General features: G+C 42.9%; 1 long non-coding RNA gene across 1 annotated transcript; it reads left to right on the top strand.

Annotated features, from left to right (window-relative positions):
- Nucleotides 1-3,499: 3,499 nt before the first annotated feature.
- LOC123600630 lies at nucleotides 3,500-11,577 on the top strand. Its single transcript, XR_006713711.1, has 4 exons — nucleotides 3,500-3,951; nucleotides 4,218-4,275; nucleotides 4,373-4,458; nucleotides 11,403-11,577. It is a non-coding gene; the product is annotated as an uncharacterized LOC123600630 (long non-coding RNA).
- The last annotated feature ends 3,014 nt before the right edge of the window (nucleotides 11,578-14,591 follow it).

Below are 14,591 nucleotides of genomic sequence, written 5' to 3'. Positions count from 1 at the left end.
CTCAATGCCCATCCCCCATTTAGCCCATCCTCCCACCCACCTCCTCTCCAGCAACCCTCAGTTTGTTCTTTGTATTTAACAGTCTCTTATGGTTTGCTTCCCTCTAGTTTTTATCTTATTTTTCCTTCCTTTCTCCTATGTTCATCTATTGTGTTTCTTAAATTCCATATATGAATGAAGTCACATGTTGCAAATAGCAAGATTTCATTCTTTTTGATTGTTGAGTAATATTCCATTGTGAATATTATGAGTAATATTCCACATCGTCTGTATGGGAGAAAGAGAATCTTAAGCAGGCACTCAATGCACAGCCCGATGCATGGCTCAATCCCACATCCGTGAGATCATGATCTGAGCAGAAATCAAGAGTCAGATGCTCAACAGACTGAGCCACCCAGGCACCCCTCTGTACATTCTTAATGTACTTTCCACTTTTCATATTACACTTCTCTTTTTTCTTATGCCAGATGGGAAGGAGTCACCCTTTCTCTCTTTGCAAATGTTCTTTCTGCTAACTGACTATAACTGCCAAAAAACAAATGTAATAGAGTCAAATATGTATTTGATTTATTAGTCTAGGTGGTTCTTTCTCAAAGAGAAATAGACATTTATGGTTTAAGGCCCAGTTAAGGTTCGCTTTCTTCCTTTTACATTTCTTCTTTCCTTCCTTCTTTCTTTCTTTTTTTTTTTTTTTGTTGTTGTTTTTGAGACAGTATATGCGATTCAACTTTTGTTTAAAAACACAAACCAAAAAACCTCTGTGCCTGTTGGGCTGGTTGGCTTTCCATTATACTCCACTTAATTTAATAAAACTGTTTCATATCTGCTGAAACACAAAGTATAATGGCTGATGCAAAAGCAGAACTCAGCAATAGGACATTCGGGTAAAAGCTGGGGAAACCGAGGAGGCTTCACAAAGTACATCAATCACATAGCAAGTGAGTTGTACATTAAGTGAGAGAGGAGACTCCTGCTTTCTCGTTCCTTCTATTTCATCCATCATGAAGCCTCATGAACCCACTTTTTATTCACTTTCCCCTCTTCATGTCCATGGTCATTACTGTTGTCAACACCATCTTTATTACTTGCTTCAACCCAAGCTTGCTGCTTTTCAACCTGCTCTACACATGACCTAAAACACACTTGACCTGACCAGCCACAATCCTGCTTAAAATCCTTGGTTTTATTATTAATTTTCTACCCTTTGAGTGTCTGGCACATAGTGGTTGCTAAATAAACGTGTGTGTGTTTTTAACGAGATAAGAGAAGAAAAAAGGAGACGAGAAGTAATGGAAAGATCAGTACATTAATTCACTTAATGAATATGGGAACTCCCACTACGTGTCCTGCACCGTGCGTGGTGCTCCCGAGGGTGAACACAATAGACACAGGGTTCCTGTCACAGGGAGGCTTCGGGCTCACTCGTTCCGTGTAAACAACTAAACGGCTAAAATGCCCAGGCAGTGACTACGTATGGGGTATTGTCCTAAATGTTCTATGGAAGTGATCTCACCTGGTCTTCACAACCATCTCCAGTGAGTTAGGCACTCTTATTATGCCCATTTTGTTCAGGAGTCCACCGGGGCGTGGCAAGGTTAAGGCAAACTTGACGGACAGACCGGAACCCTTTTACGAATTCAAATCTATAACACACGGCCAGCATCCAGTTCATTAGAACAGACCAACGATTTCTGAAGGGGTAAGGGGATGTTGTACAGCAGAGGCATCACCGAGCAGCCAAAGAGAACTGACTTCCAGGGTTAGGTGTGGCTATGTCTGTGCTGGGTTTTCAGAAGCCTCCAGAATTCCTGGTGCATAGTAGGAAGGGGATTAATTTCTGTACCCCTTAGCCTTCTGCATAAAGCATGGTGACCAAGTTTGCTCTCAGTCCAGGATTTTCAGCTTAGAATTTATCCAACTACCTATTTTGTATTTTTTTTTTTTTTGAAATCTTTAAGTTTCCAGTTTTAATACCTTACTGTATTTGTTCTTTTTTTTTTTTCTTAAAGAACAACTTTTTTTTTTTTGAAATCTTTAAGTTTCTGGTTTTAATACCTTACTGTATTTGTTCTTAAATTATACCCTTTGAAAAAAAATTCATGTTTATTAATCTTTTAATATTTTTTAAATGTCTTAATAGTCATTATCCTTAATATATTTTTACGTTTATTTATTTATTTTCGAGAGAGAGAGAGAGCGAGTGAAGGAGTGGGGGGAGGGAGGAAGGGAGAGAAGGAGAGAGAGAGAGAGAGAGAGAGACAGAGACAGAGACAGAGAGAGAATCCCAAACAGGCTCTGCACTGATAGTGGGGCTTGAACTCATGGGGCTTGAACTCATGAACTGTGAGGTCATGACCGGAGCTGAAACAAGAGTCAGATGCTTAACCGACTGAGCCACCCAGGTGCTCCTATCCTTAATATTTTCTTCCTTATTATTATTCACTTATTTTTTTTACTATCTTTCAATTAAACTTTTAAAGATACTGTGTACTTTCCACCTCACATTTCTGAATTTGCTTCATTTTTTGCTCTTCTCAACCATGTCCCCAACTTTATCTAATTTTATTTTTTTAATAAAGTGGCTAATTAAACGGCGTTAAATCTTATGCCTTTGTGAGACTTTAATCTCGACTCTTGCATAAATGAGGAGAAAAGGCCTCGTGGAGCAAGCATCCCAGGACGTGCTTCTGGGGATGATTTGCGGTGAGCCAGTCCTGAAGGCAGAGATCGGTGTGGGCCGGGCTTTGTGTGCCAACGAGGGGCGAGGGGAGTGGGGAGTCCTGAGCGGGTGCGTCAGGAAGCCCGGCTCTTGCCCAGGTTCTTTCACTAACTGCCCTTGTGACCTCTGGCAGACCCCTTCCCTCCTCTTCTCAGCAGGAGCAGGAAGGGGCTGAAATAAATCATTTCCAAATGGGTCTTTCCAGCTTCACTATTGTGTGTGCCCTGTGATTCAGATGCTAGCGGATTAGCAGAACAAAGCAGGGCATTTTGATGGAGTCATATTAAAATGGCATAGCAAATTATGAGAACACTGCTTTTTATTACTTAATAACGTTCTCAAAAGAAATCCTTGATGTATCCCCGACCCTGTGCCTAAGCCTTGCCCTGTTCCTCAGCCTGTGAACCCCATCAAAATATCCCTGGCATCAAAATGGCAAAGTCACAATAACACGAGCCCTTTGCAGAATGGCAAGGCTTTTATTTCTATAGAACTGGGTTTGGATTCCAGGCTCAGTTGCTCACTTATCCCTTAGCTGTGCGGCCTTGGGAATGAGGCTCTTCAGCCTTAGTTTCCTCATCTATAAAAGTAAATTACAGTCCTGACACTGAACATAATAAGCTTAGAAATGAAATGTGCGAAGGGCCAATGCATGCTTCATCACATATAGAAAGGAAATAAAGTATAAGGGAGTTTAATGGTCCCCAAAGAACTTCCTAAAAGAAAATCATCTGTGCTTCACTAAAAAGTTTTTAAATCATGATTTGTAGGTGGGGAGGGTCTTGGGTTTCAGAAAGGCCGATGGCCCCAAAACTGGGAAGAGGTCATGGGCTCAAGAGGGAAGGAAAAGCAGAGATCAGACAGTCAGACAGTCTGAACGCGTACCGAACAACTTATCAGATGTACAAAGAGTAGGGAATGTTTATGAAAAACAAGCCCCCACGTCTCGCTCGTTCCTATCCCCAGATCAGAGCCTTGTTTCTGAGTCAGAGCTGAAAATCAGCCTTTGGAAGTGTTATTGCTCACCAGGGGCATGTACTAGGATGATACAGCAACATTACTTTTGAGCTCTGTGGCATTGTGACCTCATCTGGCTTAGAGGAATCTCGGAAAGACTCATTTGTGGCTTTAAGTAGTGACCAAATTGGCTAAAAGTCCCAAAGATAAAACATGTTTGACATGTTGCTTCAGGAGGAAGTTTGGAACACTTGGTGAACTTCTTGAGAAATAAGGTAATCTTGTGAAATTGGGTCATCTGGTTGCCGAATTCCTGAGATCCAGCAAAGAGAGTATGGGGGTGTGTATGTGGGGGGAGGATGGGTTGAAACTGGTTGGATGATGATGATGATGATGATTTCTCGAGAATCACAAAGAGAAAGAATGCATTCAGGTTCTAGAAAACTGTCCATATTCTCAATTTTGGAATGGCCCTCTACCTCTAAAAGAAAGCTTTACTTGGAAAATTATCTCACTTTCAATTTTCATTCTTTTGAAAAAGTAAGTGGGCACCCACAAGATACTACAAGCTATTGGAGGCGTTCAGTATATCAAATCAGGTAAGACACAGCCATTCCTGGATTGAGTTGACAGTCTTATGAGGATAAACTCATAGATAGCTCATGGTACAATCTAATGTGTTGGGTGCCATTTCAGAAAATTGAGCAAAGTACTGAGGATCACGGAGGACAGATCAGTCAACTCTGCCTGTGATATTCATAAACAAAGTCTTCATAGAAGAGGTAATATACTACTGGTTTCTTATAATAAAGGTAATTTAGGACATAAGCAGGGGAGAGATTTTAGTCAGGTGCAAAGCATGTACAAAGAACACATAGAGTCAGAAACTGATATGGCATAGAGTCACAGGCCTAATACGGACTGGAATTTGACAAGAAGGCTGTGATGGCAGGATCTTAAACTGCAGGGTAGAGCGACAGGAGGGAGTGAATCTACAAAGACACTTGGAGGCTAGCATTCATGCTAAGCTAGAGTGTTTGGATTTTATCTATAAATTCCAAGAAGGCCAAAAAGAGTTTTTGTTGTTTTGTTTGGTTTTCTTTATTAATCTGCCATGGGACATCATGGTTTTGTTTTTAGTCATACACATTCAGTGGAAGAAAGATGTTTAATCAACTGCACTCAGGAGACTCTCTTAAAGTTAACGGTCTGGTCTTGGAAGAAGGGATAAACACCATCGTTAGAAGAAGCTGGAGGTAAGTCCTCACACTGAGGTGGAACAGTATACACGAATGAGAGATCAGACGTAAGGATGTTGAGATGAGCTAGAAGGAGGTCTTGATGATGGCAGCAAGATTTAATTTTGAAGGCGGGCTAAAAGACAGCACCATAAATCGATATGAAAAATAACCTCATTCTTCATTATACACATGTTCTCTTGACATGTTTTTCCTCATACAAATGGAGGAGAGTGTGTGCACCTATTTTTTTTTTTTATGTGGACAAAGATATTTTGCTTTAAGAAGATGAGATGGGGTCTGGTTGCAGCCTACTCGTAAGTGTAGGACATCACACGAGCCAGAGATGATCACCAAAATTCATGATCTCTTCTTTCTGGGCACATGGCTGGATTCCATGTCCTAGCTTCCATTACAGTAATGTGTGGCCCTGTGGTTGAGTGCTAGCCCCTAGAATGTGGGCAGAAGTGACGTACGCTGATTTCAAGCTTGATCCATAAACTTCAGGGGGCAATCCTCCGTGCTCTGTTTCCTCCTCTGGCTAGTTGGAATGGAGACAGCTTCCATGGCATTAATCAAAGCTACAAGGTGAAGATAACAGAGTCTCCAAGAGCTTAGGTCCTCAAGTGACTTTGCAGAGGCTTTTCACCTCCTCGGTATTGTTACACGACTAAAAACATAAGCATAAGTTGAGGTCTGTTCGTTACAGAGATTACTCTACCCTATTACATCAAATTGTCACATTGATTTGTTAATTTAATGAATATCTGTTGAATATTAATCGTGCACCCAGCACTATATTGGGTGCTGGTGATGGAGTGAAGAACAAAGTATATGAACTGTCTTGCTGTCACAGAGCTACGGCCCAGGAGGTGAACACCAATTTTATATGTTTCAGCTCAGTGTGCCTCAATGTACTATTTTATTACATCAAAGTATACTTTTTATATTTAAAAATCTCCCTTCACATAATATTGATTTTTTTTGACAGAGAGATGCACACGTGCAAGTGGGGTGGGCAGAGGAGGGGGGAATTCCAAGCAGTCTCCACACCCAGAGCAGAGCCCGAGCCCCAGGACCTGAGCTGAAATGAAGAGTCAGACAATGCTTCACCAACTGAGCCACCCAGACACCCCTCCCCTCACACTGATTTTTAAAAACATGATGAGTGCTATTAGTGGTTTGAGATGATTTTCGTAAATAATCAAGAACCAGCAAGGTATAGAGACAGCTGATGTGTAAGCTCTTTCCAAGTTTCTAGTCACTTTAGAAATTTTATATTTTATTAGTGTCATGGCAGAGTTTACAGTTATCTACGTGATATGATTTATGTTACCAATATCACCAGCTTAATGCTTGAGCTGACTTTTTCATTAATAGAAAACATGATCCTTTGACATTAATAACAGTGAGAATTAATAGGCATTTATATGAACCTCTGCTTCTGAGAAAAGGTTTTTAAGCTGAGTGTGTGTATATATTAGTACAGAACAGGTCTGGGGAGGGGGGAAGACAGGGTAGGGAACTAGCCCCTGATGGATTCCAGGTTGCATGGGTTCTGCTTGAGTTGCCCATCAGAAATTCAGGAGGTTCTGTGTCTGGTAGACAGCTGGGTTCCTGACTCGGGGGGTCTATTTGTAGGTTGGAGAAAAGAAACTAGTGGTGAGGAGCAGATTGAAAACACAAAGAGAGGGACTGATACATGGGGCTGCAGGCTTCTTTCTTACCTGGGAGAAACGTCCCAGGAGTTGCTTGGTTCCTCTGGACACTCTCTTCAACACTCCGTGAGTTCAGATACACACTTCAAACTTAACACAGCATACACTTCTTGCGATGAGCACTGAATAATGCACAGAATTATCAAGTGGGTCAGGAGTCCAGGCACAGCCGAAGCGGGTCTCCTTCTCAGGGTCTCATACGGCCACAGTCAAGGTGTTGGCTGAGACTGCAACCTTATCCAAGACAGCTTCTCTTCTGAGCTTAGGGGCTGTGGGCAGAATGCAGCTTCTGATTAGGTCAGGCTCACCCAGGATAATCTCTTCTGATCAGCTTAGGGGCCTTAATCACGTCTGTAATATCCTTTCACCCTTGCCATAGAGTGTAACCTAATCGTGAAAGTAGGAGTGATAACCTATCCACAGGCCTGCCCACACTGAAGGGGAGGTGATTACACAGAGTATGCTTATCAGGAGTTGAGATTCTTGGAGGTTATCTTAGAATTCAGCCCACTACAGGGCCATGCATATATTCATTTATAGAGCAAGTATTTTTTGAGCACCTAGTATTTGACAAGTGTTCTTACGGTATCTTTGAAGACAATAAATGCTTTTTTCTTTTAATCTGAGAGAGAGAGAGAGAGGGAACAAGCAGGGGAGGTACAGAGGAAGACAGAGGGAGGGAACCTCAGGCAGGCTCCTCTCTCAGTGTGGAGCCTGATGTGGGGCTCGATCTCCAGACCCTGGGCTCATGACCTGAGCCAAAATCAAGAGTTGGACACTCAACTGACTGAACCACCCAGGTGCACTGACAATAAATATTTTTTAAAAAATAGAGCAGAATCAACAGGATTTAGACTGCCAGAAGTTAGCGCGGCAAGTGTCTGTTTTAAGTGAGGTGTTAAGGTTTGGTTTCACGGAGAAAGAAACATCCAGCACAAGACCCCTTATAATAACCACAGTTCTCCCTTTACCTACACCCAGAGGTCTTCAGATGTTTTCTCAATTTATTTTCCCTTAATCCTTAATCTTTATTTTTGTAGGACTAATGAGGTAAATTAAAAATCCCTACATTGGATTTTATTACATGTAAGTTAAGACTCCACACACCGGGGTGAGCCAGAAGGCAAAAATCTCGTAAGCCCAAAGAAACCAGGGAAACCCGCTGCTGTCTCAAGGGGGTTCAAAAGGCAGAAATCTGTTGTTCAAAAAGGAATCCAGCATGCTCACATTTGGTCCCATCACTGAATCAGGAGGACACTGGGCCTGCCCAGAGCACGCAGTTCACTGGTTCACCAATTTCATTCATCCCATGCAATATACAGAGAATTTGTTATATGTTAGGCTTCACAATAAGCATGAAGATTTCAAAGATAAGTAAGGTGCAATCTCTGATTTTGAAGAATTTGCGTAGAGTGAGACACAGAATCATGTACAGATAGTTCCAATTATGGCATCCTGTCAGGAGCATCAACAGCTACTTGCTACAGAGACAAAACACTCTCCCTGGGGTATCTTAGCAGAAAAGTGGAACCAAAACCCTTAACAATTTCTAGATGAGCTCTCAAAAATGTGGCCTAAGATGATTTTGACAGATATATAGTATTCTACAGGCCCAGGGTGGGGCTGGTGAAATAATCGCATTTACCCACAAACGGCTCCCTTGGGCTGAGCCTGGGAGAGGAAATGGTAAGCCAGTGTTGTGACTTGACCAGAGTGCCCAGGAGGGAAGAGCAACAGAGTGTTCAGTATTGAAAAGTTGGCGTTTGTCTAACTGGAAAACACAGCAGTACCACAGACCCCTGCTACTAGGAAGCTAGGGAAACAGTAGCCTCATCAACTTTCTCGAGCATGTTCTGTCATAGCCCTTGTGCAAGAACTGGACTGTCCACAATCTTGTCTGCTCTGGATCTTAACGCATCAGTCCCTGAAGATTGGCATGGCCAATGATGCTGTATCTATGCAGGGACCAGGCTGCTCAAGGGCCCTTGTATTTGCTGGCTATTGCAAGGGGACAAACCATCCTGAAAAACAGTGGCTTGAAACAACAGTCGTCTGTTCACCCCACAGTTCTGCTGATTGGGCTCACTTGGGCAGTCTTCCTGTCTCGGCCAGGCTTGGCTGGTCTCAGCTGGGGTTTTTCACGGGCTAGCAGTCAGCTGGTGGGTCAGCTGGGCTGGTGCTTTATGACAGCCTTGTCTGGGACACCAGGGCTGACTTAGGCCTCTCCACACAAGGTCTCCCCTCCCAGGCTTATCTGCAAGATGGTCAAAGGTGTGTAAGAGCAACAAGAGGGAGGTAAGAACTCATTTTTGCTATATTAATGACACTGATGACTTTGGTGCCAGTCACTTTTCTTTTTTTTTTAATATATATTTTTTTAATGTTTATTTTTGAGAGAGACAGAGTGTGAGTGGGGGAGAGGGAGACACAGAATCCGAAACTGGCTCCAGTCTCTGGGATGTCAGCACAGAGCCCAATGTGGGGCTCAAACTCGGGAATTGCGAGATCATGACCTGAGCCGAAGTCAGATGCTTAACTGACTGAGCCACCCAGGAGCCCCCAGTTAGTCAATTTTCTATATAACAGCTCCTTGACCTGGGTTAATGCAGAAGTGACATTTCACCTCACCATTTCCTAAAAGCTAAGCGCAATCCAGGGACATACTTATTTTGTTTTTCCAAAGGTAGGAGACATAGGAAAGATTAAAACTCCAGGTCAGAGAGTGATTCGTCTGACATTCTTTTTGAGCAGCCTGCTGCCAGTGATGTTTACAAAGCACACTGGACTGGACGCAGGGGTAAAGCTACATGGTGCTAGCCCATGAAGATGTCAGCCTGAAGGTGAAGGGGGCCTGGAGTTTGCCCAGCTGAGAGGAAGGGGTTTTCCTCACACACAGCTGTGTGACCAGTAACCTGCTCAGATGGCTCCAGAAGTCCCTCTCTTTAGCTTTCCCTCTGCCTGACTCTTCCCGCCCTCCCCCATTAGCCCTTGTGAGATTTAGTAATACAAGCTAAGCGATCATTCTCACAGAAAGGTAAACCTCCATCAAGGTCACGGGTCATTCCTCCAATGCTCTGGATTATCCTGAGATCAATGAGAATTCACTGTATATAAGTTCTGGTAGTTTCAGGGAGCTACTAAATTATGCCCCCTTTCCCTGTGAAGTGAACATATTTTATTCACCAGAAAATACCATCCAGATGTCATTGTGTTTGACAGTAATTGGTTCAACAGTATCTACCGAATACCCTTGCACCGGGCACTGTGCTGTGAGGTGGGAGCACAGGCATGGTCCTGGCCTCACGGACTTGGGGGCGGGGGGTGTCTCACAGAAGATGCACTGAGCAAGCATTAAAACTACCACGATTGTTAGGAAAAACTGTAAGCTGTCCTGAGAACATAAAACGGGGGGATCGCGATTCCTCTCAGGGAATCAGGGCAAGTTTCCCCAAGGAACAGCTGTTTCCTGTGAGAGCTGAGGGGTAAGTAAGAATTTGTCAGGTTAAAGGGGTGGTGGAAATGGGAGACCACGTGCCCCGCAGAAGAAGGAACGTGTTTGAGTGCCCAGAATCAAGGCATTCAAACAACTGGAAGAAACCTCGCTGGAAGGAAAAGAAGGCTAGGAAAGCAGCACATAGGGATGGGTGCCCATAAACCACATTAAAGTTCTTATTTCTAGTCACTGTTGTTGTTGTTGTTATTAGTGGTAGTAGTATTAAATCCTTCCTTCATCATTTACAAGTAAGTTTCTCTTCAAAGAATTTTTTTTTAATGCTATTACTAATACAATTTGGGTCTGTCCCTCTGTCTATCTTCAGATACACCTACTTCTCTGTCCCTTGGCCGGTCTGTGTCCCCTCAGTGTGGCCTCCTGTATGTAGTTCTTGACAATGCTCTCTTCCCGACCTTGGGAATATCTTGAGAGTAGGATCCTGGGAAACCTCACCCCTACACTCAATTTGTCGTCTCTTTGGGCAGATTTCAATCCCTACAACTACTTTTCCCTCTAGGCTATTTGAATTAATGGTGAAAGTAAAATTTCATGAGACACTAAATGAATGTTTTACTCCTATGTAAACACCTAGAATTTAGAGCATTCTAGTAAAAGCAAGGGGAAACCGAGCTAAGCTAAAGAGACCCCTCTGGTCGGCTTGCACTATTCATTCCCGTTAAACTCTGAATGTGTGTTACTTCCCATGGCCACCACCCTCTCCTCCCAGGGAGAGGTATCTATAAATGAAAGAAATCAGGGGACAGACTTTCAAGATGGTTTTCATTTTCCAAGGCATTGGGCTGGCTTCTTGTTAGTATTCTGGAGGCTGCTGTATCAAGTAATAGACCCTGGTATTTACTAAAGAGCGTTAGGTGGTGGAAACCACCTGGGCTCAGAGGCCTTGGGTTCAAGTTCTCATGCTCTTGGTTGCGGGTTTGTGGCATCTCTGTGCTACAGCATCTCCATTTACAAGACAGCTCCTTGTAGCCCTAAAATCCTAGCTATTCACAAGCTCACATACACTTACTACCTTCTGTGTTGACGATTCTGTGCTACTAGGTGTTGAGTATTCTAATTCATTTTGTTGACAAATAATGGACGCCAGTTTAAAGTCCACATTTAGAGTCGTTTCACGGCGTGACATGTTCATCTCTGTCAGGATTGGTTAAAAAGTTCTATGTCTAAAGAATGTGCACTTCGGTGCCATGGAATAAGACAGAGTAGGGACTTTGCTTTTCTTTCTGACTTGAATCAGCTTTGGCCTGTTTTTTATTAAGGTGTGAAAGATTGATGCCGGCCACTTAATTTACCTCAGATGGTGCAATCCAGTTTGTGCCAGTGGATGACCTCCACTTGGAAGATACAGGATTTTTTAGAAAATAATACCAACTGGAAGAGAACAGAAGGAAGGCAAGAAATTTCTCTTTCGTCTTTATTGTGTCCAAGTGAAAATTCGGCCAAATGATAACCATTATTTACCACAGAGCTACTGTGGTTTTTATCCCTCCAAAATGTCACTTGATTATCTTGATACAGCACAATGCTACTTTATTGTCTTGCTACAAGGCAGGGTCCCTGCCCTAATCACAATAGAGAAACATATTTGATCAGCATCTTTTTCAGCTGCACTTCCTATAAAGCAGCTACTGAATTATCTGAAACTGACATGAAGCCATTAGCCAAATAATGCAATAATGCACTAAAAAAATATTTCCTGAAAATAAAAGGTCATCGTTGGCTAGATATCTGGATATTTAAGAGATGGTGGGAACATGAAGGCTTGGGTACATTCTCCAATGTGTACAGGGTGGGTGTGGTGAGAAGAGGGGTTGATTCTTGAAATAAAATCAACTGCTATCAACAACTCTGAGTCACTAGCAAAAACAAATGACATGTTTTCTGTGATCCTTGCAACATCTCGTAAATTGACCCTAATCAACAGAAAGACCGGGTGTTGTACAGGGTATTCCCTAATTTCTTCTTTTATTTAGCAGACGTTTATGGGAACTCTCTACTGTGGCAGGAACAACGGCTGCTGCTCAGGGCTGGGCAGGCAAATGTGACTAAGAACTCAGCTCCACAAAGAGCCTGGAAGATCTAGAAGTTTCTTACAACAGCATGAGATATGTGATAAGACCTTATGTACATATGTGCTTGGCCTGGGAGTCAAAAAGCAGTAAAAGGTTATCTCTCTGAGTGCCAGAGGTATTTATGATAATAAGTATTATAGCTAACCAGAAGCTTCCCTTAAAGGCACAACCCAGAAATTGCAAGAATGGCTTTCTCTCATAGCCCATTGGCCTCAACTTACTCTGACTGCAAAGGGTGCTGGGACATAAAGTCTCCAGCTGAACAGCCATTGCCCCTTAAAACACTGGAGTTTCTATTACCAAGAGGAGCAAAGGGAATGACAGTTCTAAAGGGGGAACAGTAAGCAATTTCTGCACCTGTCATTTTTATTCTGAGCTTTCTTGAGATACAATTGACATATGACACTGTATTAGTTTAAGGTATACAACGTAAGCACCTGACATATTCGAAAATATTAGGTATATATTGCATATGTACAATATGATCACCACAATAAGTCTAGATGGCACCCATCACCTCACGTAGTTACAATTTTTTTTTCTTGTGATGAGAACTTTTAAGATCTCCTCTGTTGGCAACTTTAGATGATACACTACAGTATTGTTAACTGCAGTCGCTGTACAGGACTTCTTTATCGTATAACTGGGAGTTTGTACCTTTTGATCATCTTTACCCACTTCACCCACCTCCCACCTGCCTCTGGTGATGACAAATCTCTTAAGTATTTGAAGGGATGGCTGAGAGAATCACTTAGAACCTCAGGAATGGAAGCAAATCCAGGGGTCATTTGATAGCCTCTCTGGGGATATTTGGACTTTCTCTTCAATATTCCCATCCGCCTCTGCCCCAGCACTCTCAGGGGGTCACCTACCTGTTTGGGCACTGGCAGGGATGCGGCTTGTTTGCAATACTGCTCTTCCGGGCACATTAACTGAAAAGAAATGAGCCCTACCATTAGAAGCTACCGTCACCCTGTTTATATCATCAGTTCTCAGAAGCTGGATCTTAAAAATGAGAAGTGACACTGTAATGGGATTAACGCATCAGCTAATGTAATGGGCTCCTTTAGTCAAAACTAAAAGCCATTTAGGGGAAGCACATGAAAGCCATCCATCTAGGAAGGAAAATGTCTCTTCTGAATCCTCAGCAAAATTGGGATTAGAGGGGGACCGCTAAGCTGTAGGGGGTACACCCTTTAGAGGTTTCTTTCTAGACAATAATTGTGGAATGGGCTCTGCCATGGGCCTGGTTTACTGATCTTCATAATGAGCACTAGAGACAGAACCCTAAGTGACTGCTGAGCCCCCATCCATTGACCTTGACTATCCTCAAAGGAGACACATGGAACAGAAGACACTAAGTAGCCGAGATCCTTACATCTTTTGCAGACCTTCCCTCTGCAGAAAAATAGGAGCAAGAAGCTTGAAGGCAAGATACGCTCCTTAAAAAACAAACAAACAAAAAACTTTGCTATTTGCATATACGCTGATGAATCCTTTAATTAAAGCAATTTGACATTCTAAGGTGTTTTCTCTAACGGCACACATGCACCTCTGTTTCTGATAGGCTGGAAAGTAGGGTATTATCAGAAGATCTGGCACAATGTTGGGTGGATTGTGTGCATAGTTTTAATTGAATTCTCATTTTATTTTTAACTTCCAGAACAGATGGAGTCTGGGGACCAAAATAATCCCACTCTTCCATAAGTCCTTGAAAATGAGTGGCTGTGATCCCATCCATCATTTGATCGGCATTTATATAGATCACCTACTCTATGCCTCGTGTCTGGGCTGCAAAGGAGAGCTATTTTTGTTGCAGTAGTCCTGTTGTGGGATTAGCACTTTAAAGGTTTCAGGGATGGTCACTGCTGGAGCAGAAATGGGTTAATTACAAGTAGGTACAGGAACAGGATGTGACCATCAGGTGGAGGAGGAGGCTCGCAGGACAGTGAACAACCAGCTGGCTGTGGCTGGCTGACTAAGGCCGCTGAGGAGACTCAATGAGCTCGGTAAAGAACACCAAGGTCCATCAGTGACACTGCTCCAGGAAGCCATAAGGAGGAGCTGCTGACAGAATGCCTCGTGTCGGCCATCCCTGCTGAAGGGATAGAGAAGGCTGTAGGTAGAAGACGGGGCTCCAAAGAACAGGTGGACACAGGAACTAAGATGATGGACCCAAAATTATTTAATCTGAGCATCAGCTTATAGACAAGAGAGATATAACAAAGAGATAGCAAGTAATGAGGAACCTTCTAGCAGGAATCAGATACTCTGCAAGTATTTATTGGCACCTGTCCGGCTGGCAAGGAAAGGGGTTGTAAAACCGGAGGAATATTTATGGGGCTGACACGGGATAAACCCTCTCCTCTGGCTCAA

Source organism: Leopardus geoffroyi, chromosome D1, assembly GCF_018350155.1.
Source record: "Leopardus geoffroyi isolate Oge1 chromosome D1, O.geoffroyi_Oge1_pat1.0, whole genome shotgun sequence".
Taxonomy (NCBI): domain Eukaryota; kingdom Metazoa; phylum Chordata; class Mammalia; order Carnivora; family Felidae; genus Leopardus; species Leopardus geoffroyi.
Note: the sequence above shows the minus strand (reverse complement) of the source record. Positions and strands in the feature narration are given on the sequence as shown.